Raw genomic sequence first — 26,862 nt, 5'->3', positions numbered from 1 at the left:
ACTCCATGGATCTGCTTATCCTTTCGTATTGTACATAAAAGAGGCTCTATTGCGCAAATGAAGAGTAGTGGGGACAAGGGACACCCCTGCTTCACTCCGGAATTTAAAATCACGCCCTGTGTCTTAAAACCATTTACTAAAATTTTACTAGTACAGTTATCATAAAAAGCTCTAAGAGACAATAAAAAGCCATCAGGTATACCCATTTTCTCTAAAACCTTAAAAAGATAAAAATGTGACACCCTGTCGAAAGCTTTTTCAAAATCTATGGATAAAACCGCCAGCTTTCCTTTTCTTAATTTGGTGTCGCTAATTACATCCTTTAAAAGGTTTAGGTTCTCCCATAAACTCCTCCCAGGCACCCCACAGACTTGGTTTGTATGAATTATTTTATGGATTACGTTCTTTAAGCGGTTAGCACACAGTTTCGCCATTATTTTATAGTCGCAGTTCAGAAGGGTGATTGGTCTCCAGTTTTTGAGTTCCGACCGGTCTCCCTTTTTGAATAGCAGGGAGACATCACCCTTCTTCCATGAGCCTGGGAGGATTTTAGACTTAAAGACTTCCGTAAAAAGGGAGAACAAATCTTCTTTTAAAATACCATAAAAAGTAACATAAAATTCAATGGGTATACCATCCGGCCCAGGCACTTTACCTGTTTTAAAACTCTTGACGGTCTCTAAAATCTCCTGCTCTGAAATATTCTGCAATAAAAAAGACTGTGAGACAGGATCTAAAAAATTGGTGATCTCCTTTAACGAGTCATTCATAAAACATTCATCAATGTGTTTTACATTAAAAAGATCCGCATAAAACTCTTGCACCTTTTTTAAAATACCCTGTACATCATTCACTCCTTCAATGTTTTCTATTAACCTTCTATTTTCATGTATTTTCTTAAAAAAATACCTGGAGCAGGTCTCGTTTTCCTCAAGATGCTGTATTCGAGACCTAAAGATAATTTCTTTTCCTTTCTGCTCCAGGCACTTAGTTATTTCTTTTTTAAGATCATGTACCTCCTTCTCCACCTCCATCCCATGTGCTCTGAATTTGTACAGGGTTTGCAGACGAGTATTTAGGATATTATAAAATTCACGTTTTTCTTTAGCTTTCCTAACCCCAACACGGATAAAAAATTCTTTTATTTTTAGTTTCATTTTTTCCCACCAGATACTGGTGGGAGTGTTGGGGTCTTTTACTCGTCTGCATTCCTTGTAAAAGGTGATAAAATCTGATAAAACCTGCGGATCTTCTAAAAGGGACACGTTTAACTTCCAGGCATTCCTACCAGTTCTCCTTTTAAAATCACTTTTAACTTTAAAATACAATAATTTATGGTCAGAAAAAACATTGGTAAAAAGATCACAGTTAAAAGGCAGTACTTGATAAGAACAAAAAATAAAATCTATCCTGGAGCTACAGCTTGCATTGCTCCAGGTAACACCGTCTTCCTCTGGTACGTTAAAATTACATTTTTTAAAAACATCAGTGAGATTAAAATCTAAAATCAATTTTTTTAACATAAAAGACGTCTTGTCATAGTTCCTACTCACTGCGTTCGAAAAACGGCGTTCTCCCCTTAAAATACAATTAAAATCACCTGATAAAACAAGAGGACTAGAATTGTTAATAAAAAGGGGTAAAATCTCCAACATTTTTATTCTTTCATTCTTATCAGGAGAACCATAAAAATTTAAAAACTGCCATTTAATACCATTAATAAAAGCGTTGACCAATAAAATTCTGCCTGGTAAAATTTCGTTAAAACTCTCAATTAAAACGTTCCCTTTAAAAAGTATGGCGACCCCTGCTGATCTGGACTCATTTGATCCAGACCAGACTGATGGACCGTGCACCCAATCATCTTCATATTCTTTATAATTTAATCTGTGCGGGATGCCACATTCCTGCAGGAAAAGGACGGAAGCAGCAAAAACCGACAAGTAATTAAATAGGGCAACCCTTCTTACTCTGGCGCTCACACTTCTCACGTTCAAGGACAGACCGGACAACTCAGCCATGGGAATGTACAAGAAAACGTCTTACACCTCTGATTCCCCCTCCGAAGCCTCATACCCCCCAAAATCTGACTCAACTGTACGCATAGAGGAAGCAGGAGAGGAGGCACCATCACTCAGCCGACCCCCCTCCTCCATCATGATTGAGGCATAGTTGTTCTCGGGCATCCTGGCAATCAGGGCTCCAGACTCATTGGGTTCTTCCACCTCTTGCCCCTCCATAGGGGTCGGGTGTTCACTTAGTTCCGTCTCTGGTACCTCAGAGACGGTCACCCCTGAAACCTCCTCCTGGCAGGGAGGAGGGGGGGTATCCCCTATGGGGACCTGTGGAGGAACGTCACTTGGGTTCCCTGCATCCGCAGGTACTTCCATCGGCTCCCCCTGGACCGCCTCCGAATAGAGTCTTCTGGAGCCCCTCCGCCTTTTAACCTTCACCTCTCCACCCGGATCATCGCTCTCAGGGGGACCCTGAGCCAGAGGTTGCTGAGGAGCGGATTCGGCCGCCGTCTGCTCCTCTCTTAACCCAGCATGCTCCTGGGGGCCAGTTTTTCCACCACTTGCACGTTTTTTGGCCATCCTCTGCTCTTTAGGGTCCCCTCCTTTTGCCTGAGGGGGGTCTTTCTCCTTCTCCATCTCACCGCTTACCTCTTGTGGGGGGGTAATCACTGGCTCTGCTTGCCTCGGCTGGTGTCCCGGTTGCTGTCCTTGCTGCCTCCAGGGTTGCCACTGCTGCTCCGTCCTATGTCTGTGGGGACAAGAGGAGAAAAGGTGACCGAATTGTTGACAGAAATTGCACCTCCCTCCTCTTGTGCATTTCTCTGTCTCGTGCTGTGTGCTACCACATTTTTTGCATGTACTTTCACAGTTTTCTTTTGTGTGTCCATATCTGTGACACTTCCTGCAGTAGCTTGGCATCCCCGCATAAAAGAGGTCGCCACACATATTATTTATTTTAAAACGAGCTGGTGGTAGTTGTATTCCCCCTGGCAATCTGTCATCTTTTTTGCATGTAACCTGAAATCTCCACTTAGATGTCCAGATGCCACAGCTGTTCATGATTTTTCCTCTGCACTCAACCTTACTAAAATAGACTTGTAAAAACAACTCAACATCGTGTAGGTTGGCGAAAGGGGAATACATCTTTACTACCACCAGCTTAATATCGTCTAGAACGTGCTCAATAATCCGGACACCCTGAAGCTTTTTGTCTTTACTCGCAGCAGCTCTGGTAACAAAATCTCTGTGGATGCCATTTTGTGTGAACGTCACATCAAAAATTTTACGCTTCGGGTAGTCCTGGATTGCCAATATCTCGCCCTTCTGTATTCCGAAAACTCCTCCGAGCACGTCCTCTACTACGAATTTCAAATCGTCCGCCCTTTTGGTATCATCCGTGAGAATGACTCTCACGGTGTTTTTGATCCTTGCGTATGCCGGCACAGAACCTGGATCCGGATCATCATCCATGGTTCTAACCTCTCTCCACCCGAAGGTCTTGAGAGGCGATCGCTACTCGTTACCCTGGGACTAGGCCCTCTCCCCAATAGCAACAAGTGGGTGAAGCCCAGGCAATAAACCTGGGCGATCCCACAAGGCCGAGGAGAGGGGTACCCGAGTACCTTCTGACCAGATCTCCTGTATTACTACACTTGATCTTAGCCAAAAGGCCGAGAAGCGATAACCGTGAAAGGGGCGGGCCCAACAAGGTCCCCTTCATGGGCACTATCACTGCTTGCTGTCAGGGAGGCTGCCAGACAATTTTCCATGCACACTCTGGGCTGGGGGGCAGTCAACCACCAGTACACACAGCAGAACCTAAACCCATACCATTATTGCTAAGCAGCAAGACAGGGGCCCATTGCACTCCCACGGGGCCTTTTTAAATGCAATCCATAACCCGGATTTGCCAGGAACCCTTCTTACTCCTCCTACTTGCATGTGACACTGGGCTTAGGATCTGCATAGGAAACACACACACAAGCACACACCTACCTTTGTTGCCTGCAGATGCCTCCTTGGCTGTCCCCAAACGGTATCAAACCAACACCCACGGGAAGCTGTAAGCATAGAGGACATGCCTGCACCCCATTGGACTTACCTGTGTGGGTTAAATCCGGGTTATTTGACAACCTATGGCGGTGATGGTTCTGCTCAGGCAGAGCAGTGCTGATGCTCCTCATAAAGCTGTCGCTGCTGTGAAGGTTCTAGGTGACATCACAAATCCCTATGGTTACATACACAACAAAGCTGGGTTGTTGTTGTTTACACTCTGCAAGGCCTGTGGAAGTCAGTGACATCATAGCACTGTAGTTCTGAGGGTTCTAGATGGATGCAACAATCTCCTGTTGCTTCTATGAAGGCCATAATAGACGACATCACCAAACAGCTCCATAGTCACATACACAGCAAAGGAGAGATGTTGTTTACACCTAGTGATGTCAGTGGTATTGAGTGACATCACAGCACAGTGCTAAGGCTCCTGGGCCTGGACACAGCAGCGGCTGCAATATCTCAACGGAGAATACGTTTATATATATGTGTGTGTGTGCGCGTATATATATATATATATATATATATATATATATATATATATATATTTCTCCGCCGAAATCACTTTTAAACCCATTTCCACCTTTTTTTCCCTTCTCTTCCTCTTACTTTTTTTTCACGTTTTTTTACGTTTTTCTCCTTTTCGCCTCTTTTCTGGGCGTATTATTCTTCTTTTTCTTCTTTTTTTTCGTCTAATGCATACCCCATCAGTGCAGCAATGCTTATTCAATACCGCCAGCAGATGGAGACACTGGGGGATAATTTTCTAAGGATTTATACTGATTTTTCCTGTCTGAATTTGTCGCACAGAAAGTTGCAGGCCAAATATGTGTGACATTTCTGCGACTTTAGCTTCTAGAGCATTTTTACAACATTATACATAGGTGCTGAATACATAAAAAGCGACTGTTCAGCGACAGACAAGTCGCATCGGCTGAAAGTAGGCCAGAATGTCAGTCCATGTTGGAGCAGGTTTAGATACAGTCTAAAGTATAGATCTCAAAGTCTGTGCACAGAATTTAGCAAGGGCCTCGCACCTTCTGATGCATCAGGTAGGTGCACAATAGCATAGCCTAACCCTCTGTACTTTGGTCTATATTGATGCGGGACATAGACAGCCAGCTGATGACCAATCCATTAGTGCAATGGATGGCTGGAAGCATTTGTCTTTGCCTTTGCAATACCACAGAAGCAATGCATGGTCAATGTACAGCAATGACACACCTGTGTGAACAGCCAGGAGACCCCCCCCCCCCATGTTATGTTACATAGTTACATAGTTAGTACGGTCGAAAAAAGACATATGTCCATCAAGTTCAACCAGGGAATTAAGGGGTAGGGGTGTGGCGCGATATTGGGGAAGGGATGAGATTTTATATTTCTTCATAAGCATTAATCTTATTTTGTCAATTAGGAACATTCAGCACCCACCCGCTATCAAGGCAGCTGCCTATCATGTCATGCCCTACCTGCACAGGTGTGCTGGCTACTCAAATGATCCAATTAAGGAGGCCATTTAGTCAGCAGCAGCAGAAGTCCTGTGCCTGGACGCTCCAACAGCGGCCAGACACAAGCAGAAGCAGCAGAAGCAGCAGCAGCAGCACCACCTTTTGTTTTTTGGCTGCAGCAGCAAGGCCCACAGGGCTGGCTAGCTGGCTAGCCAGCAAGCAGGTAGCAATGAAAGTAGGAATCTTTCTTTTTAACCCTGTAAGGGGGTGGTGCACTGTACCCGAAGATACTGCCATATCGGGTCAATGCATAGGGCGACGGAAGCAAGCTTCGAAATCGGCCCCCGTTCTCAAAAATCCATTTAATATATGGTCCCCAGATAGGGGACGTATCAGATATTAAACTGATAAGAACAGATACTACACTTGATCTTAGCCAAAAGGCCGAGAAGCGATAACCGTGAAAGGGGCGGGCCCAACAAGGTCCCCTTCATGGGCACTATCACTGCTTGCTGTCAGGGAGGCTGCCAGACAATTTTCCATGCACACTCTGGGCTGGGGGGCAGTCAACCACCAGTACACACAGCAGAACCTAAACCCATACCATTATTGCTAAGCAGCAAGACAGGGGCCCATTGCACTCCCACGGGGCCTTTTTAAATGCAATCCATAACCCGGATTTGCCAGGAACCCTTCTTACTCCTCCTACTTGCATGTGACACTGGGCTTAGGATCTGCATAGGAAACACACACACAAGCACACACCTACCTTTGTTGCCTGCAGATGCCTCCTTGGCTGTCCCCAAACGGTATCAAACCAACACCCACGGGAAGCTGTAAGCATAGAGGACATGCCTGCACCCCATTGGACTTACCTGTGTGGGTTAAATCCGGGTTATTTGACAACCTATGGCGGTGATGGTTCTGCTCAGGCAGAGCAGTGCTGATGCTCCTCATAAAGCTGTCGCTGCTGTGAAGGTTCTAGGTGACATCACAAATCCCTATGGTTACATACACAACAAAGCTGGGTTGTTGTTGTTTACACTCTGCAAGGCCTGTGGAAGTCAGTGACATCATAGCACTGTAGTTCTGAGGGTTCTAGATGGATGCAACAATCTCCTGTTGCTTCTATGAAGGCCATAATAGACGACATCACCAAACAGCTCCATAGTCACATACACAGCAAAGGAGAGATGTTGTTTACACCTAGTGATGTCAGTGGTATTGAGTGACATCACAGCACAGTGCTAAGGCTCCTGGGCCTGGACACAGCAGCGGCTGCAATATCTCAACGGAGAATACGTTTATATATATGTGTGTGTGTGCGCGTATATATATATATATATATATATATATATATATATATATATTTCTCCGCCGAAATCACTTTTAAACCCATTTCCACCTTTTTTTCCCTTCTCTTCCTCTTACTTTTTTTTCACGTTTTTTTACGTTTTTCTCCTTTTCGCCTCTTTTCTGGGCGTATTATTCTTCTTTTTCTTCTTTTTTTTCGTCTAATGCATACCCCATCAGTGCAGCAATGCTTATTCAATACCGCCAGCAGATGGAGACACTGGGGGATAATTTTCTAAGGATTTATACTGATTTTTCCTGTCTGAATTTGTCGCACAGAAAGTTGCAGGCCAAATATGTGTGACATTTCTGCGACTTTAGCTTCTAGAGCATTTTTACAACATTATACATAGGTGCTGAATACATAAAAAGCGACTGTTCAGCGACAGACAAGTCGCATCGGCTGAAAGTAGGCCAGAATGTCAGTCCATGTTGGAGCAGGTTTAGATACAGTCTAAAGTATAGATCTCAAAGTCTGTGCACAGAATTTAGCAAGGGCCTCGCACCTTCTGATGCATCAGGTAGGTGCACAATAGCATAGCCTAACCCTCTGTACTTTGGTCTATATTGATGCGGGACATAGACAGCCAGCTGATGACCAATCCATTAGTGCAATGGATGGCTGGAAGCATTTGTCTTTGCCTTTGCAATACCACAGAAGCAATGCATGGTCAATGTACAGCAATGACACACCTGTGTGAACAGCCAGGAGACCCCCCCCCCCCCCCATGTTATGTTACATAGTTACATAGTTAGTACGGTCGAAAAAAGACATATGTCCATCAAGTTCAACCAAGGAATTAAGGGGTAGGGGTGTGGCGCGATATTGGGGAAGGGATGAGATTTTATATTTCTTCATAAGCATTAATCTTATTTTGTCAATTAGGAACATTCAGCACCCACCCGCTATCAAGGCAGCTGCCTATCATGTCATGCCCTACCTGCACAGGTGTGCTGGCTACTCAAATGATCCAATTAAGGAGGCCATTTAGTCAGCAGCAGCAGAAGTCCTGTGCCTGGACGCTCCAACAGCGGCCAGACACAAGCAGAAGCAGCAGAAGCAGCAGAAGCAGCAGCAGCAGCACCACCTTTTGTTTTTTGGCTGCAGCAGCAAGGCCCACAGGGCTGGCTAGCTGGCTAGCCAGCAAGCAGGTAGCAATGAAAGTAGGAATCTTTCTTTTTAACCCTGTAAGGGGGTGGTGCACTGTACCTGAAGATACTGCCATATCGGGTCAATGCATAGGGCGACGGAAGCAAGCTTCGAAATCGGCCCCCGTTCTCAAAAATCCATTTAATATATGGTCCCCAGATAGGGGACGTATCAGATATTAAACTGATAAGAACAGATTTTTTTTTTTTTTTTTTTTTTTATCTAAAGCCGAGGAACGTGCTTTCGATTCACCCAAAGTGCAAGAAAAAGTGCAAACGTGTTACACTAAAAAAAACGTGCACAAAGGATGCGGTCTATCGCAAGCCCTTCTCCGATAGGAGAGAGGCCCCCCAACAAACCTTACCCTTCGCCTCCGGACCAAAAGATACCTGCGAGGTTCCAGGTTCGATGTCCCTTTTCGCCGAAGCTACTAGGGGACCACAAATGCTCCCGGCATCCCCCTTGGCGTCAGCCAAGGTATCTGCCCGCAGAGCCAATTACGGTAGGTACCCTGCCAAAGCAGGAGTACCCGGGGTGTTTGCAGGGAGGTGCGGAACCTAATGGCCACACACACCTCCCCTAGACCGCCAGGAGGGACACCCAGAAGGGCTACCGCATCCTGACAAATCCTGTGAACACACAACACGCAAAAAGTGACACAGTGAGACAAAAAAGAAATAAATAAGTGAATGTGTGCAGATATACTGCCCGGACATCCGGCCGGATCTATAAAAATTTCTCTGATCCTAGCCAGAAGGCCGGGAATCAAGAGGTGAGTGCCACAAGGTGAAGAGATTATGGTGCCCGTGCTTCAACTCAGTGAGTCTATCCTCCCAGTGAGTTTCGGCACCTCGGGGTCACCACTCCCCGAGGCACAAAAGTACCTCGGCTCTAGACCCTCTCAGCCTCATGGCGAGACCCGGAGGGAACAGGTCACATCGGGGCAGCCGTCGAGCTGATTCCTCAGAACCAGCCCCGGAAAGCCCTGGTACACCTGCATCCTCCATGCAGCACCCATTCCCACCAGCCCCATATCGGCGTTACGGTCCACCGGCATGAAAAACTGATAAGAACAGATACTACACTTGATCTTAGCCAAAAGGCCGAGAAGCGATAACCGTGAAAGGGGCGGGCCCAACAAGGTCCCCTTCATGGGCACTATCACTGCTTGCTGTCAGGGAGGCTGCCAGACAATTTTCCATGCACACTCTGGGCTGGGGGGCAGTCAACCACCAGTACACACAGCAGAACCTAAACCCATACCATTATTGCTAAGCAGCAAGACAGGGGCCCATTGCACTCCCACGGGGCCTTTTTAAATGCAATCCATAACCCGGATTTGCCAGGAACCCTTCTTACTCCTCCTACTTGCATGTGACACTGGGCTTAGGATCTGCATAGGAAACACACACACAAGCACACACCTACCTTTGTTGCCTGCAGATGCCTCCTTGGCCGTCCCCAAACGGTATCAAACCAACACCCACGGGAAGCTGTAAGCATAGAGGACATGCCTGCACCCCATTGGACTTACCTGTGTGGGTTAAATCCGGGTTATTTGACAACCTATGGCGGTGATGGTTCTGCTCAGGCAGAGCAGTGCTGATGCTCCTCATAAAGCTGTCGCTGCTGTGAAGGTTCTAGGTGACATCACAAATCCCTATGGTTACATACACAACAAAGCTGGGTTGTTGTTGTTTACACTCTGCAAGGCCTGTGGAAGTCAGTGACATCATAGCACTGTAGTTCTGAGGGTTCTAGATGGATGCAACAATCTCCTGTTGCTTCTATGAAGGCCATAATAGACGACATCACCAAACAGCTCCATAGTCACATACACAGCAAAGGAGAGATGTTGTTTACACCTAGTGATGTCAGTGGTATTGAGTGACATCACAGCACAGTGCTAAGGCTCCTGGGCCTGGACACAGCAGCGGCTGCAATATCTCAACGGAGAATACGTTTATATATATGTGTGTGTGTGCGCGTATATATATATATATATATATATATATATATATATATTTCTCCGCCGAAATCACTTTTAAACCCATTTCCACCTTTTTTTCCCTTCTCTTCCTCTTACTTTTTTTTCACGTTTTTTTACGTTTTTCTCCTTTTCGCCTCTTTTCTGGGCGTATTATTCTTCTTTTTCTTCTTTTTTTTCGTCTAATGCATACCCCATCAGTGCAGCAATGCTTATTCAATACCGCCAGCAGATGGAGACACTGGGGGATAATTTTCTAAGGATTTATACTGATTTTTCCTGTCTGAATTTGTCGCACAGAAAGTTGCAGGCCAAATATGTGTGACATTTCTGCGACTTTAGCTTCTAGAGCATTTTTACAACATTATACATAGGTGCTGAATACATAAAAAGCGACTGTTCAGCGACAGACAAGTCGCATCGGCTGAAAGTAGGCCAGAATGTCAGTCCATGTTGGAGCAGGTTTAGATACAGTCTAAAGTATAGATCTCAAAGTCTGTGCACAGAATTTAGCAAGGGCCTCGCACCTTCTGATGCATCAGGTAGGTGCACAATAGCATAGCCTAACCCTCTGTACTTTGGTCTATATTGATGCGGGACATAGACAGCCAGCTGATGACCAATCCATTAGTGCAATGGATGGCTGGAAGCATTTGTCTTTGCCTTTGCAATACCACAGAAGCAATGCATGGTCAATGTACAGCAATGACACACCTGTGTGAACAGCCAGGAGACCCCCCCCCCCCCCCATGTTATGTTACATAGTTACATAGTTAGTACGGTCGAAAAAAGACATATGTCCATCAAGTTCAACCAGGGAATTAAGGGGTAGGGGTGTGGCGCGATATTGGGGAAGGGATGAGATTTTATATTTCTTCATAAGCATTAATCTTATTTTGTCAATTAGGAACATTCAGCACCCACCCGCTATCAAGGCAGCTGCCTATCATGTCATGCCCTACCTGCACAGGTGTGCTGGCTACTCAAATGATCCAATTAAGGAGGCCATTTAGTCAGCAGCAGCAGAAGTCCTGTGCCTGGACGCTCCAACAGCGGCCAGACACAAGCAGAAGCAGCAGAAGCAGCAGCAGCAGCACCACCTTTTGTTTTTTGGCTGCAGCAGCAAGGCCCACAGGGCTGGCTAGCTGGCTAGCCAGCAAGCAGGTAGCAATGAAAGTAGGAATCTTTCTTTTTAACCCTGTAAGGGGGTGGTGCACTGTACCCGAAGATACTGCCATATCGGGTCAATGCATAGGGCGACGGAAGCAAGCTTCGAAATCGGCCCCCGTTCTCAAAAATCCATTTAATATATGGTCCCCAGATAGGGGACGTATCAGATATTAAACTGATAAGAACAGATACTACACTTGATCTTAGCCAAAAGGCCGAGAAGCGATAACCGTGAAAGGGGCGGGCCCAACAAGGTCCCCTTCATGGGCACTATCACTGCTTGCTGTCAGGGAGGCTGCCAGACAATTTTCCATGCACACTCTGGGCTGGGGGGCAGTCAACCACCAGTACACACAGCAGAACCTAAACCCATACCATTATTGCTAAGCAGCAAGACAGGGGCCCATTGCACTCCCACGGGGCCTTTTTAAATGCAATCCATAACCCGGATTTGCCAGGAACCCTTCTTACTCCTCCTACTTGCATGTGACACTGGGCTTAGGATCTGCATAGGAAACACACACACAAGCACACACCTACCTTTGTTGCCTGCAGATGCCTCCTTGGCTGTCCCCAAACGGTATCAAACCAACACCCACGGGAAGCTGTAAGCATAGAGGACATGCCTGCACCCCATTGGACTTACCTGTGTGGGTTAAATCCGGGTTATTTGACAACCTATGGCGGTGATGGTTCTGCTCAGGCAGAGCAGTGCTGATGCTCCTCATAAAGCTGTCGCTGCTGTGAAGGTTCTAGGTGACATCACAAATCCCTATGGTTACATACACAACAAAGCTGGGTTGTTGTTGTTTACACTCTGCAAGGCCTGTGGAAGTCAGTGACATCATAGCACTGTAGTTCTGAGGGTTCTAGATGGATGCAACAATCTCCTGTTGCTTCTATGAAGGCCATAATAGACGACATCACCAAACAGCTCCATAGTCACATACACAGCAAAGGAGAGATGTTGTTTACACCTAGTGATGTCAGTGGTATTGAGTGACATCACAGCACAGTGCTAAGGCTCCTGGGCCTGGACACAGCAGCGGCTGCAATATCTCAACGGAGAATACGTTTATATATATGTGTGTGTGTGCGCGTATATATATATATATATATATATATATATATATATATATATATTTCTCCGCCGAAATCACTTTTAAACCCATTTCCACCTTTTTTTCCCTTCTCTTCCTCTTACTTTTTTTTCACGTTTTTTTACGTTTTTCTCCTTTTCGCCTCTTTTCTGGGCGTATTATTCTTCTTTTTCTTCTTTTTTTTCGTCTAATGCATACCCCATCAGTGCAGCAATGCTTATTCAATACCGCCAGCAGATGGAGACACTGGGGGATAATTTTCTAAGGATTTATACTGATTTTTCCTGTCTGAATTTGTCGCACAGAAAGTTGCAGGCCAAATATGTGTGACATTTCTGCGACTTTAGCTTCTAGAGCATTTTTACAACATTATACATAGGTGCTGAATACATAAAAAGCGACTGTTCAGCGACAGACAAGTCGCATCGGCTGAAAGTAGGCCAGAATGTCAGTCCATGTTGGAGCAGGTTTAGATACAGTCTAAAGTATAGATCTCAAAGTCTGTGCACAGAATTTAGCAAGGGCCTCGCACCTTCTGATGCATCAGGTAGGTGCACAATAGCATAGCCTAACCCTCTGTACTTTGGTCTATATTGATGCGGGACATAGACAGCCAGCTGATGACCAATCCATTAGTGCAATGGATGGCTGGAAGCATTTGTCTTTGCCTTTGCAATACCACAGAAGCAATGCATGGTCAATGTACAGCAATGACACACCTGTGTGAACAGCCAGGAGACCCCCCCCCCCATGTTATGTTACATAGTTACATAGTTAGTACGGTCGAAAAAAGACATATGTCCATCAAGTTCAACCAGGGAATTAAGGGGTAGGGGTGTGGCGCGATATTGGGGAAGGGATGAGATTTTATATTTCTTCATAAGCATTAATCTTATTTTGTCAATTAGGAACATTCAGCACCCACCCGCTATCAAGGCAGCTGCCTATCATGTCATGCCCTACCTGCACAGGTGTGCTGGCTACTCAAATGATCCAATTAAGGAGGCCATTTAGTCAGCAGCAGCAGAAGTCCTGTGCCTGGACGCTCCAACAGCGGCCAGACACAAGCAGAAGCAGCAGAAGCAGCAGCAGCAGCACCACCTTTTGTTTTTTGGCTGCAGCAGCAAGGCCCACAGGGCTGGCTAGCCAGCAAGCAGGTAGCAATGAAAGTAGGAATCTTTCTTTTTAACCCTGTAAGGGGGTGGTGCACTGTACCCGAAGATACTGCCATATCGGGTCAATGCATAGGGCGACGGAAGCAAGCTTCGAAATCGGCCCCCGTTCTCAAAAATCCATTTAATATATGGTCCCCAGATAGGGGACGTATCAGATATTAAACTGATAAGAACAGATTTTTTTTTTTTTTATCTAAAGCCGAGGAACGTGCTTTCGATTCACCCAAAGTGCAAGAAAAAGTGCAAACGTGTTACACTAAAAAAACGTGCACAAAGGATGCGGTCTATCGCAAGCCCTTCTCCGATAGGAGAGAGGCCCCCCAACAAACCTTACCCTTCGCCTCCGGACCAAAAGGTACCTGCGAGGTTCCAGGTTCGATGTCCCTTTTCGCCGAAGCTACTAGGGGACCACAAATGCTCCCGGCATCCCCCTTGGCGTTGGCCAAGGTATCTGCCCGCAGAGCCGATTACGGTAGGTACCCTGCCAAAGCAGGAGTACCCGGGGTGTTTGCAGGGAGGTGCGGAACCTAATGGCCACACACACCTCCCCTAGACCGCCAGGAGGGACACCCAGAAGGGCTACCGCATCCTGACAAATCCTGTGAACACACAACACGCAAAAAGTGACACAGTGAGACAAAAAAGAAATAAATAAGTGAATGTGTGCAGATATACTGCCCGGACATCCGGCCGGATCTATAAAAATTTCTCTGATCCTAGCCAGAAGGCCGGGAATCAAGAGGTGAGTGCCACAAGGTGAAGAGATTATGGTGCCCGTGCTTCAACTCAGTGAGTCTATTCTCCCAGTGAGTTTCGGCACCTCGGGGTCACCACTCCCCGAGGCACAAAAGTACCTCGGCTCTAGACCCTCTCAGCCTCATGGCGAGACCCGGAGGGAACAGGTCACATCGGGGCAGCCGTCGAGCTGATTCCTCAGAACCAGCCCCGGAAAGCCCTGGTACACCTGCATCCTCCATGCAGCACCCATCCCCACCAGCATGAAAACTGATAAGAACAGATACTACACTTGATCTTAGCCAAAAGGCCGAGAAGCGATAACCGTGAAAGGGGCGGGCCCAACAAGGTCCCCTTCATGGGCACTATCACTGCTTGCTGTCAGGGAGGCTGCCAGACAATTTTCCATGCACACTCTGGGCTGGGGGGCAGTCAACCACCAGTACACACAGCAGAACCTAAACCCATACCATTATTGCTAAGCAGCAAGACAGGGGCCCATTGCACTCCCACGGGGCCTTTTTAAATGCAATCCATAACCCGGATTTGCCAGGAACCCTTCTTACTCCTCCTACTTGCATGTGACACTGGGCTTAGGATCTGCATAGGAAACACACACACAAGCACACACCTACCTTTGTTGCCTGCAGATGCCTCCTTGGCTGTCCCCAAACGGTATCAAACCAACACCCACGGGAAGCTGTAAGCATAGAGGACATGCCTGCACCCCATTGGACTTACCTGTGTGGGTTAAATCCGGGTTATTTGACAACCTATGGCGGTGATGGTTCTGCTCAGGCAGAGCAGTGCTGATGCTCCTCATAAAGCTGTCGCTGCTGTGAAGGTTCTAGGTGACATCACAAATCCCTATGGTTACATACACAACAAAGCTGGGTTGTTGTTGTTTACACTCTGCAAGGCCTGTGGAAGTCAGTGACATCATAGCACTGTAGTTCTGAGGGTTCTAGATGGATGCAACAATCTCCTGTTGCTTCTATGAAGGCCATAATAGACGACATCACCAAACAGCTCCATAGTCACATACACAGCAAAGGAGAGATGTTGTTTACACCTAGTGATGTCAGTGGTATTGAGTGACATCACAGCACAGTGCTAAGGCTCCTGGGCCTGGACACAGCAGCGGCTGCAATATCTCAACGGAGAATACGTTTATATATATGTGTGTGTGTGCGCGTATATATATATATATATATATATATATATATATATATATATATATATTTCTCCGCCGAAATCACTTTTAAACCCATTTCCACCTTTTTTTCCCTTCTCTTCCTCTTACTTTTTTTTCACGTTTTTTTACGTTTTTCTCCTTTTCGCCTCTTTTCTGGGCGTATTATTCTTCTTTTTCTTCTTTTTTTTCGTCTAATGCATACCCCATCAGTGCAGCAATGCTTATTCAATACCGCCAGCAGATGGAGACACTGGGGGATAATTTTCTAAGGATTTATACTGATTTTTCCTGTCTGAATTTGTCGCACAGAAAGTTGCAGGCCAAATATGTGTGACATTTCTGCGACTTTAGCTTCTAGAGCATTTTTACAACATTATACATAGGTGCTGAATACATAAAAAGCGACTGTTCAGCGACAGACAAGTCGCATCGGCTGAAAGTAGGCCAGAATGTCAGTCCATGTTGGAGCAGGTTTAGATACAGTCTAAAGTATAGATCTCAAAGTCTGTGCACAGAATTTAGCAAGGGCCTCGCACCTTCTGATGCATCAGGTAGGTGCACAATAGCATAGCCTAACCCTCTGTACTTTGGTCTATATTGATGCGGGACATAGACAGCCAGCTGATGACCAATCCATTAGTGCAATGGATGGCTGGAAGCATTTGTCTTTGCCTTTGCAATACCACAGAAGCAATGCATGGTCAATGTACAGCAATGACACACCTGTGTGAACAGCCAGGAGACCCCCCCCCCCATGTTATGTTACATAGTTACATAGTTAGTACGGTCGAAAAAAGACATATGTCCATCAAGTTCAACCAGGGAATTAAGGGGTAGGGGTGTGGCGCGATATTGGGGAAGGGATGAGATTTTATATTTCTTCATAAGCATTAATCTTATTTTGTCAATTAGGAACATTCAGCACCCACCCGCTATCAAGGCAGCTGCCTATCATGTCATGCCCTACCTGCACAGGTGTGCTGGCTACTCAAATGATCCAATTAAGGAGGCCATTTAGTCAGCAGCAGCAGAAGTCCTGTGCCTGGACGCTCCAACAGCGGCCAGACACAAGCAGAAGCAGCAGAAGCAGCAGCAGCAGCACCACCTTTTGTTTTTTGGCTGCAGCAGCAAGGCCCACAGGGCTGGCTAGCTGGCTAGCCAGCAAGCAGGTAGCAATGAAAGTAGGAATCTTTCTTTTTAACCCTGTAAGGGGGTGGTGCACTGTACCCGAAGATACTGCCATATCGGGTCAATGCATAGGGCGACGGAAGCAAGCTTCGAAATCGGCCCCCGTTCTCAAAAATCCATTTAATATATGGTCCCCAGATAGGGGACGTATCAGATATTAAACTGATAAGAACAGATACTACACTTGATCTTAGCCAAAAGGCCGAGAAGCGATAACCGTGAAAGGGGCGGGCCCAACAAGGTCCCCTTCATGGGCACTATCACTGCTTGCTGTCAGGGAGGCTGCCAGACAATTTTCCATGCACACTCTGGGCTGGGGGGCAGTCAACCACCAGTACACACAGCAGAACCTAAACCCATACCATTATTGCTAAGCAGCAAGACAGGGGCCCATTGCACTCCCACGGGGCCTTTTTAAATGCAATCCATAACCCGGATTTGCCAGGAACCCTTCTTACTCCTCCTACTTGCATGTGACACTGGGCTTAGGATCTGCATAGGAAACACACACACAAGCACACACCTACCTTTGTTGCCTGCAGATGCCTCCTTGGCTGTCCCCAAACGGTATCAAACCAACACCCACGGGAAGCTGTAAGCATAGAGGACATGCCTGCACCCCATTGGACTTACCTGTGTGGGTTAAATCCGGGTTATTTGACAACCTATGGCGGTGATGGTTCTGCTCAGGCAGAGCAGTGCTGATGCTCCTCATAAAGCTGTCGCTGCTGTGAAGGTTCTAGGTGACATCACAAATCCCTATGGTTACATACACAACAAAGCTGGGTTGTTGTTGTTTACACTCTGCAAGGCCTGTGGAAGTCAGTGACATCATAGCACTGTAGTTCTGAGGGTTCTAGATGGATGCAACAATCTCCTGTTGCTTCTATGAAGGCCATAATAGACGACATCACCAAACAGCTCCATAGTCACATACACAGCAAAGGAGAGATGTTGTTTACACCTAGTGATGTCAGTGGTATTGAGTGACATCACAGCACAGTGCTAAGGCTCCTGGGCCTGGACACAGCAGCGGCTGCAATATCTCAACGGAGAATACGTTTATATATATGTGTGTGTGTGCGCGTATATATATATATATATATATATATATATATATATATATATATATATATATATTTCTCCGCCGAAATCACTTTTAAACCCATTTCCACCTTTTTTTCCCTTCTCTTCCTCTTACTTTTTTTTCACGTTTTTTTACGTTTTTCTCCTTTTCGCCTCTTTTCTGGGCGTATTATTCTTCTTTTTCTTCTTTTTTTTCGTCTAATGCATACCCCATCAGTGCAGCAATGCTTATTCAATACCGCCAGCAGATGGAGACACTGGGGGATAATTTTCTAAGGATTTATACTGATTTTTCCTGTCTGAATTTGTCGCACAGAAAGTTGCAGGCCAAATATGTGTGACATTTCTGCGACTTTAGCTTCTAGAGCATTTTTACAACATTATACATAGGTGCTGAATACATAAAAAGCGACTGTTCAGCGACAGACAAGTCGCATCGGCTGAAAGTAGGCCAGAATGTCAGTCCATGTTGGAGCAGGTTTAGATACAGTCTAAAGTATAGATCTCAAAGTCTGTGCACAGAATTTAGCAAGGGCCTCGCACCTTCTGATGCATCAGGTAGGTGCACAATAGCATAGCCTAACCCTCTGTACTTTGGTCTATATTGATGCGGGACATAGACAGCCAGCTGATGACCAATCCATTAGTGCAATGGATGGCTGGAAGCATTTGTCTTTGCCTTTGCAATACCACAGAAGCAATGCATGGTCAATGTACAGCAATGACACACCTGTGTGAACAGCCAGGAGACCCCCCCCCCCCCATGTTATGTTACATAGTTACATAGTTAGTACGGTCGAAAAAAGACATATGTCCATCAAGTTCAACCAGGGAATTAAGGGGTAGGGGTGTGGCGCGATATTGGGGAAGGGATGAGATTTTATATTTCTTCATAAGCATTAATCTTATTTTGTCAATTAGGAACATTCAGCACCCACCCGCTATCAAGGCAGCTGCCTATCATGTCATGCCCTACCTGCACAGGTGTGCTGGCTACTCAAATGATCCAATTAAGGAGGCCATTTAGTCAGCAGCAGCAGAAGTCCTGTGCCTGGACGCTCCAACAGCGGCCAGACACAAGCAGAAGCAGCAGAAGCAGCAGCAGCAGCACCACCTTTTGTTTTTTGGCTGCAGCAGCAAGGCCCACAGGGCTGGCTAGCTGGCTAGCCAGCAAGCAGGTAGCAATGAAAGTAGGAATCTTTCTTTTTAACCCTGTAAGGGGGGGGTGCACTGTACCCGAAGATACTGCCATATCGGGTCAATGCATAGGGCGACGGAAGCAAGCTTCGAAATCGGCCCCCGTTCTCAAAAATCCATTTAATATATGGTCCCCAGATAGGGGACGTATCAGATATTAAACTGATAAGAACAGATACTACACTTGATCTTAGCCAAAAGGCCGAGAAGCGATAACCGTGAAAGGGGCGGGCCCAACAAGGTCCCCTTCATGGGCACTATCACTGCTTGCTGTCAGGGAGGCTGCCAGACAATTTTCCATGCACACTCTGGGCTGGGGGGCAGTCAACCACCAGTACACACAGCAGAACCTAAACCCATACCATTATTGCTAAGCAGCAAGACAGGGGCCCATTGCACTCCCACGGGGCCTTTTTAAATGCAATCCATAACCCGGATTTGCCAGGAACCCTTCTTACTCCTCCTACTTGCATGTGACACTGGGCTTAGGATCTGCATAGGAAACACACACACAAGCACACACCTACCTTTGTTGCCTGCAGATGCCTCCTTGGCTGTCCCCAAACGGTATCAAACCAACACCCACGGGAAGCTGTAAGCATAGAGGACATGCCTGCACCCCATTGGACTTACCTGTGTGGGTTAAATCCGGGTTATTTGACAACCTATGGCGGTGATGGTTCTGCTCAGGCAGAGCAGTGCTGATGCTCCTCATAAAGCTGTCGCTGCTGTGAAGGTTCTAGGTGACATCACAAATCCCTATGGTTACATACACAACAAAGCTGGGTTGTTGTTGTTTACACTCTGCAAGGCCTGTGGAAGTCAGTGACATCATAGCACTGTAGTTCTGAGGGTTCTAGATGGATGCAACAATCTCCTGTTGCTTCTATGAAGGCCATAATAGACGACATCACCAAACAGCTCCATAGTCACATACACAGCAAAGGAGAGATGTTGTTTACACCTAGTGATGTCAGTGGTATTGAGTGACATCACAGCACAGTGCTAAGGCTCCTGGGCCTGGACACAGCAGCGGCTGCAATATCTCAACGGAGAATACGTTTATATATATGTGTGTGTGTGCGCGTATATATATATATATATATATATATATATATATATATATATATATTTCTCCGCCGAAATCACTTTTAAACCCATTTCCACCTTTTTTTCCCTTCTCTTCCTCTTACTTTTTTTTCACGTTTTTTTACGTTTTTCTCCTTTTCGCCTCTTTTCTGGGCGTATTATTCTTCTTTTTCTTCTTTTTTTTCGTCTAATGCATACCCCATCAGTGCAGCAATGCTTATTCAATACCGCCAGCAGATGGAGACACTGGGGGATAATTTTCTAAGGATTTATACTGATTTTTCCTGTCTGAATTTGTCGCACAGAAAGTTGCAGGCCAAATATGTGTGACATTTCTGCGACTTTAGCTTCTAGAGCATTTTTACAACATTATACATAGGTGCTGAATACATAAAAAGCGACTGTTCAGCGACAGACAAGTCGCATCGGCTGAAAGTAGGCCAGAATGTCAGTCCATGTTGGAGCAGGTTTAGATACAGTCTAAAGTATAGATCTCAAAGTCTGTGCACAGAATTTAGCAAGGGCCTCGCACCTTCTGATGCATCAGGTAGGTGCACAATAGCATAGCCTAACCCTCTGTACTTTGGTCTATATTGATGCGGGACATAGACAGCCAGCTGATGACCAATCCATTAGTGCAATGGATGGCTGGAAGCATTTGTCTTTGCCTTTGCAATACCACAGAAGCAATGCATGGTCAATGTACAGCAATGACACACCTGTGTGAACAGCCAGGAGACCCCCCCCCCCCATGTTATGTTACATAGTTACATAGTTAGTACGGTCGAAAAAAGACATATGTCCATCAAGTTCAACCAGGGAATTAAGGGGTAGGGGTGTGGCGCGATATTGGGGAAGGGATGAGATTTTATATTTCTTCATAAGCATTAATCTTATTTTGTCAATTAGGAACATTCAGCACCCACCCGCTATCAAGGCAGCTGCCTATCATGTCATGCCCTACCTGCACAGGTGTGCTGGCTACTCAAATGATCCAATTAAGGAGGCCATTTAGTCAGCAGCAGCAGAAGTCCTGTGCCTGGACGCTCCAACAGCGGCCAGACACAAGCAGAAGCAGCAGAAGCAGCAGCAGCAGCACCACCTTTTGTTTTTTGGCTGCAGCAGCAAGGCCCACAGGGCTGGCTAGCTGGCTAGCCAGCAAGCAGGTAGCAATGAAAGTAGGAATCTTTCTTTTTAACCCTGTAAGGGGGTGGTGCACTGTACCCGAAGATACTGCCATATCGGGTCAATGCATAGGGCGACGGAAGCAAGCTTCGAAATCGGCCCCCGTTCTCAAAAATCCATTTAATATATGGTCCCCAGATAGGGGACGTATCAGATATTAAACTGATAAGAACAGATTTTAACTTGACTACCCTTACGGGGGCAACTTTATTAAAAATTAAATAATGTTAACAAAGTTGTGCAAATATGTCAATAAATACAGTTACATATAAATAACATATTTACAACATATTAAAACATAAAATGGGCACTTGGTGGCTTTACAAGATAGAATTCCATTCTTTTAAAAACCATTTTCTAGATAAAAGCGGAAATCTCTTCTTGTCTAAAAGATAGTACTGGTACATTTCATAAAAACAGATAGATAAAATGTCCTTCACAGATAAAACCTCATGCTTGAACAATAAAATATTCCTGGCCTTCCACAGAGCTGCCTTCACACAGTTTATGATCTTCCATGCAATAGTCTCTTGAGTCCGTGTTGGGCATTCCAGGCAACCATAAAAAACCACTGCAATATTTAAGTCTTTTAGTCCAGTTATCCTTTTTACCAGAGGGAGTATCTTTGTCCATATTTTCTGCGAGTAAAAACAAGTCCATATTAGATGGTGCACGGTCTCCTCTTGGCGGCATCCCTCCCTCGGGCAGGTTGCAGAGTTGGATAATCCTCTTCGGTGCTGGAATGCCCGGCATGGAAGACACTCGTGTGCGCAGCTCCAGGCCAGGTCCTTCTGTGAATTAAAAAGATAATTAATACTCAACATCTTCCAAATCTGTATACACTTCTGTTCGTTAAAATTTTTGATGGGAGTCACGGTACTGGTTTCTTTTATTTCCTTTAGTAGTTTTTTGCTATTGCACAGATCCTGAACACTTTTACCTTTAAAATTATATAAGTTTAAAATTTTTCCTAAAATCATGTATTGAGGGGGTAAATTCAAAGAATAAGGGCAACTTAAAACTGTAGAAAACCAGCCGTTCCTCCGCATAAAATAACCAGTATTAAAACGAACAAAATAAGACCAGTAGCTATCTTTAAAAACAGTAGTAAAACACATGCTAAAAAACTTTATTAAAAGGAAAGCTTTAAAATCTGGAAAATCCTTACCGCCCCTGGAGTTCGGTTTTATCACAATTTGTCTCTTTAATTTTTCGCTCTTAGAACTCCAAAAGAAAGTAAAACAAGCTTTTGTTATTTTCTTTAGAACCATTTCGGGGGGTGGGAAAACCAGACTTAAATACAATAAAATAGGTAAAAGCACCATTTTTGTAATTAAAACCTTCCCTTCCATTGTAAGTTCTCGCATGTTCCACATACATATTTTCTTATTTATTTTTTGAGCCACCAAGTCCCAGCTATTAAAACCATTATTAGACTCGTCAAAGGAGACACCTAAAATCTGCACCGACTCAGACACAGGGACGGGCACATCATACAAAGGCATTCCGCCTATGTTTAAAATGTTACTTTTGTTAAAATTGACTTTAAAACCGGAGGCACAATTAAAATATTGAATCTGTTTTAGCGTCTTCTGAAGCGATGGGGTGTCCCTGCAAAACACCGCAACATCGTCCATGTACCCCACTACCTTCGCCTCTAGTCCCCCTCCTCCTGGCAGGGGGACTCCATGGATCTGCTTATCCTTTCGTATTGTACATAAAAGAGGCTCTATTGCGCAAATGAAGAGTAGTGGGGACAAGGGACACCCCTGCTTCACTCCGGAATTTAAAATCACGCCCTGTGTCTTAAAACCATTTACTAAAATTTCACTAGTACAGTTATCATAAAAAGCTCTAAGAGACAATAAAAAGCCATCAGGTATACCCATTTTCTCTAAAACCTTAAAAAGATAAAAATGCGACACCCTGTCGAAAGCTTTTTCAAAATCTATGGATAAAACCGCCAGCTTTCCTTTTCTTAATTTGGTGTCGCTAATTACATCCTTTAAAAGGTTTAGGTTCTCCCATAGACTCCTCCCAGGCACCCCACAGACTTGGTTTGTATGAATTATTTTATGGATTACGTTCTTTAAGCGGTTAGCACACAGTTTCGCCATTATTTTATAGTCGCAGTTCAGAAGGGTGATTGGTCTCCAGTTTTTTAGTTCCGACCGGTCTCCCTTTTTGAATAGCAGGGAGACATCACCCTTCTTCCATGAGCCTGGGAGGATTTTAGACTTAAAGACTTCAGTAAAAAGGGAGAACAAATCTTCTTTTAAAATACCATAAAAAGTAACATAAAATTCAATGGGTATACCATCCGGCCCAGGCACTTTACCTGTTTTAAAACTCTTGACGGTCTCTAAAATCTCCTGCTCTGAAATATTCTGCAATAAAAAAGACTGTGAGACAGGATCTAAAAAATTGGTGATCTCCTTTAACGAGTCATTCATAAAACATTCATCAATGTGTTTTACATTAAAAAGATCCGCATAAAACTCTTGCACCTTTTTTAAAATACCCTGTACATCATTCACTCCTTCAATGTTTTCTATTAACCTTCTATTTTCATGTATTTTCTTAAAAAAATACCTGGAGCAGGTCTCGTTTTCCTCAAGATGCTGTATTCGAGACCTAAAGATAATTTCTTTTCCTTTCTGCTCCAGGCACTTAGTTATTTCTTTTTTAAGATCATGTACCTCCTTCTCCACCTCCATCCCATGTGCTCTGAATTTGTACAGGGTTTGCAGACGAGTATTTAGGATATTATAAAATTCACGTTTTTCTTTAGCTTTCCTAACCCCAACACGGATAAAAAATTCTTTTATTTTTAGTTTCATTTTTTCCCACCAGATACTGGTGGGAGTGTTGGGGTCTTTTACTCGTCTGCATTCCTTGTAAAAGGTGATAAAATCTGATAAAACCTGCGGATCTTCTAAAAGGGACACGTTTAACTTCCAGGCATTCCTACCAGTTCTCCTTTTAAAATCACTTTTAACTTTAAAATACAATAATTTATGGTCAGAAAAAACATTGGTAAAAAGATCACAGTTAAAAGGCAGTACTTGATAAGAACAAAAAATAAAATCTATCCTGGAGCTACAGCTTGCATTGCTCCAGGTAACACCGTCTTCCTCTGGTACGTTAAAATTACATTTTTTAAAAACATCAGTGAGATTAAAATCTAAAATCAAGTTTTTTAACATAAAAGACGTCTTATCATAGTTCCTACTCACTGCGTTCGAAAAACGGCGTTCTCCCCTTAAAATACAATTAAAATCACCTGATAAAACAAGAGGACTAGAATTGTTAATAAAAAGGGGTAAAATCTCCAACATTTTTATTCTTTCATTCTTATCAGGAGAACCATAAAAATTTAAAAACTGCCATTTAATACCATTAATAAAAGCGCTGACCAATAAAATTCTGCCTGGTAAAATTTCGTTAAAACTCTCAATTAAAACGTTCCCTTTAAAAAGTATGGCGACCCCTGCTGATCTGGACTCATTTGATCCAGACCAGACTGATGGACCGTGCACCCAATCATCTTCATATTCTTTATAATTTAATCTGTGCGGGATGCCACATTCCTGCAGGAAAAGGACGGAAGCAGCAAAAACCGACAAGTAATTAAATAGGGCAACCCTTCTTACTCTGGCGCTCACACTTCTCACGTTCAAGGACAGACCGGACAACTCAGCCATGGGAATGTACAAGAAAACGTCTTACACCTCTGATTCCCCCTCCGAAGCCTCATACCCCCCAAAATCTGACTCAACTGTACGCATAGAGGAGGCAGGAGAGGAGGCACCATCACTCAGCCGACCCCCCTCCTCCATCATGATTGAGGCATAGTTGTTCTCGGGCATCCTGGCAATCAGGGCTCCAGACTCATTGGGTTCTTCCACCTCTTGCCCCTCCATAGGGGTCGGGTGTTCACTTAGCTCCGTCTCTGGTACCTCAGAGACGGTCACCCCTGAAACCTCCTCCTGGCAGGGAGGAGGGGGGGTATCCCCTATGGGGACCTGTGGAGGAACGTCACTTGGGTTCCCTGCATCCGCAGGTACTTCCATCGGCTCCCCCTGGACCGCCTCCGAATAGAGTCTTCTGGAGCCCCTCCGCCTTTTAACCTTCACCTCTCCACCCGGATCATCGCTCTCAGGGGGACCCTGAGCCAGAGGTTGCTGAGGAGCGGATTCGGCCGCCGTCCGCTCCTCTCTTAACCCAGCATGCTCCTGGGGGCCAGTTTTTTCACCACTTGCACGTTTTTTGGCCATCCTCTGCTCTTTAGGGTCCCCTCCTTTTGCCTGAGGGGGGTCTTTCTCCTTCTCCATCTCACCGCTTACCTCTTGTGGGGGGGTAATCACTGGCTCTGCTTGCCTCGGCTGATGTCCCGGTTGCTGTCCTTGCTGCCTCCAGGGTTGCCACTGCTGCTCCGTCCTATGTCTGTGGGGACAAGAGGAGAAAAGGTGACCGAATTGTTGACAGAAATTGCACCTCCCTCCTCTTGTGCATTTCTCTGTCTCGTGCTGTGTGCTACCACATTTTTTGCATGTACTTTCACAGTTTTCTTTTGTGTGTCCATATCTGTGACACTTCCTGCAGTAGCTTGGCATCCCCGCATAAAAGAGGTCGCCACACATATTATTTATTTTAAAACGAGCTGGTGGTAGTTGTATTCCCCCTGGCAATCTGTCATCTTTTTCGCATGTAACCTGAAATCTCCACTTAGATGTCCAGATGCCACAGCTGTTCATGATTTTTCCTCTGCACTCAACCTTACTAAAATAGACTTGTAAAAACAACTCAACATCGTGTAGGTTGGCGAAAGGGGAATACATCTTTACTACCACCAGCTTAATATCGTCTAGAACGTGCTCAATAATCCGGACACCCTGAAGCTTTTTGTCTTTACTCGCAGCAGCTCTGGTAACAAAATCTCTGTGGATGCCATTTTGTGTGAACGTCACATCAAAAATTTTACGCTTCGGGTAGTCCTGGATTGCCAATATCTCGCCCTTCTGTATTCCGAAAACTCCTCCGAGCACGTCCTCTACTACGAATTTCAAATCGTCCGCCCTTTTGGTATCATCCGTGAGAATGACTCTCACGGTGTTTTTGATCCTTGCGTATGCCGGCACAGAACCTGGATCCGGATCATCATCCATGGTTCTAACCTCTCTCCACCCGAAGGTCTTGAGAGGCGATCGCTACTCGTTACCCTGGGACTAGGCCCTCTCCCCAATAGCAACAAGTGGGTGAAGCCCAGGCAATAAACCTGGGCGATCCCACAAGGCCGAGGAGAGGGGTACCCGAGTACCTTCTGACCAGATCTCCTGTATTACTACACTTGATCTTAGCCAAAAGGCCGAGAAGCGATAACCGTGAAAGGGGCGGGCCCAACAAGGTCCCCTTCATGGGCACTATCACTGCTTGCTGTCAGGGAGGCTGCCAGACAATTTTCCATGCACACTCTGGGCTGGGGGGCAGTCAACCACCAGTACACACAGCAGAACCTAAACCCATACCATTATTGCTAAGCAGCAAGACAGGGGCCCATTGCACTCCCACGGGGCCTTTTTAAATGCAATCCATAACCCGGATTTGCCAGGAACCCTTCTTACTCCTCCTACTTGCATGTGACACTGGGCTTAGGATCTGCATAGGAAACACACACACAAGCACACACCTACCTTTGTTGCCTGCAGATGCCTCCTTGGCTGTCCCCAAACGGTAT

General features: G+C 45.4%; 7 non-coding genes and 4 pseudogenes across 7 annotated transcripts; all 11 read right to left on the bottom strand.

Annotated features, from left to right (window-relative positions):
* Positions 1 to 3,564: 3,564 nt before the first annotated feature.
* Positions 3,565 to 3,697, bottom strand: LOC130321567 (U2 spliceosomal RNA; annotated as a pseudogene).
* Positions 3,698 to 5,780: 2,083 nt separating this feature from the next.
* LOC130321556 (U2 spliceosomal RNA) lies at positions 5,781 to 5,971 on the bottom strand. Its single transcript, XR_008867261.1, has one exon. It is a non-coding gene; the product is annotated as a U2 spliceosomal RNA (small nuclear RNA).
* A 2,091-nt stretch (positions 5,972 to 8,062) lies between these two features.
* Positions 8,063 to 8,251, bottom strand: LOC130321561 (U2 spliceosomal RNA). The gene has a single exon (XR_008867264.1). It is a non-coding gene; the product is annotated as a U2 spliceosomal RNA (small nuclear RNA).
* A 694-nt stretch (positions 8,252 to 8,945) lies between these two features.
* Positions 8,946 to 9,133, bottom strand: LOC130321565 (U2 spliceosomal RNA). Its single transcript, XR_008867266.1, has one exon. It is a non-coding gene; the product is annotated as a U2 spliceosomal RNA (small nuclear RNA).
* Positions 9,134 to 11,211: 2,078 nt separating this feature from the next.
* On the bottom strand, positions 11,212 to 11,402 carry LOC130321555 (U2 spliceosomal RNA). The gene has a single exon (XR_008867260.1). It is a non-coding gene; the product is annotated as a U2 spliceosomal RNA (small nuclear RNA).
* A 2,072-nt stretch (positions 11,403 to 13,474) lies between these two features.
* LOC130321558 (U2 spliceosomal RNA) lies at positions 13,475 to 13,654 on the bottom strand (annotated as a pseudogene).
* Positions 13,655 to 14,347: 693 nt separating this feature from the next.
* On the bottom strand, positions 14,348 to 14,507 carry LOC130321564 (U2 spliceosomal RNA; annotated as a pseudogene).
* A 2,084-nt stretch (positions 14,508 to 16,591) lies between these two features.
* Positions 16,592 to 16,782, bottom strand: LOC130321554 (U2 spliceosomal RNA). Its single transcript, XR_008867259.1, has one exon. It is a non-coding gene; the product is annotated as a U2 spliceosomal RNA (small nuclear RNA).
* Positions 16,783 to 18,874: 2,092 nt separating this feature from the next.
* LOC130321550 (U2 spliceosomal RNA) lies at positions 18,875 to 19,065 on the bottom strand. The gene has a single exon (XR_008867255.1). It is a non-coding gene; the product is annotated as a U2 spliceosomal RNA (small nuclear RNA).
* Positions 19,066 to 21,148: 2,083 nt separating this feature from the next.
* LOC130321557 (U2 spliceosomal RNA) lies at positions 21,149 to 21,334 on the bottom strand. The gene has a single exon (XR_008867262.1). It is a non-coding gene; the product is annotated as a U2 spliceosomal RNA (small nuclear RNA).
* Positions 21,335 to 26,372: 5,038 nt separating this feature from the next.
* Positions 26,373 to 26,505, bottom strand: LOC130321566 (U2 spliceosomal RNA; annotated as a pseudogene).
* Positions 26,506 to 26,862: the final 357 nt, after the last annotated feature.

Source organism: Hyla sarda, unplaced genomic scaffold (assembly GCF_029499605.1).
Source record: "Hyla sarda isolate aHylSar1 unplaced genomic scaffold, aHylSar1.hap1 scaffold_2277, whole genome shotgun sequence".
NCBI lineage: Eukaryota > Metazoa > Chordata > Amphibia > Anura > Hylidae > Hyla > Hyla sarda.
This window is presented reverse-complemented; position numbering and strand designations above follow the sequence as displayed.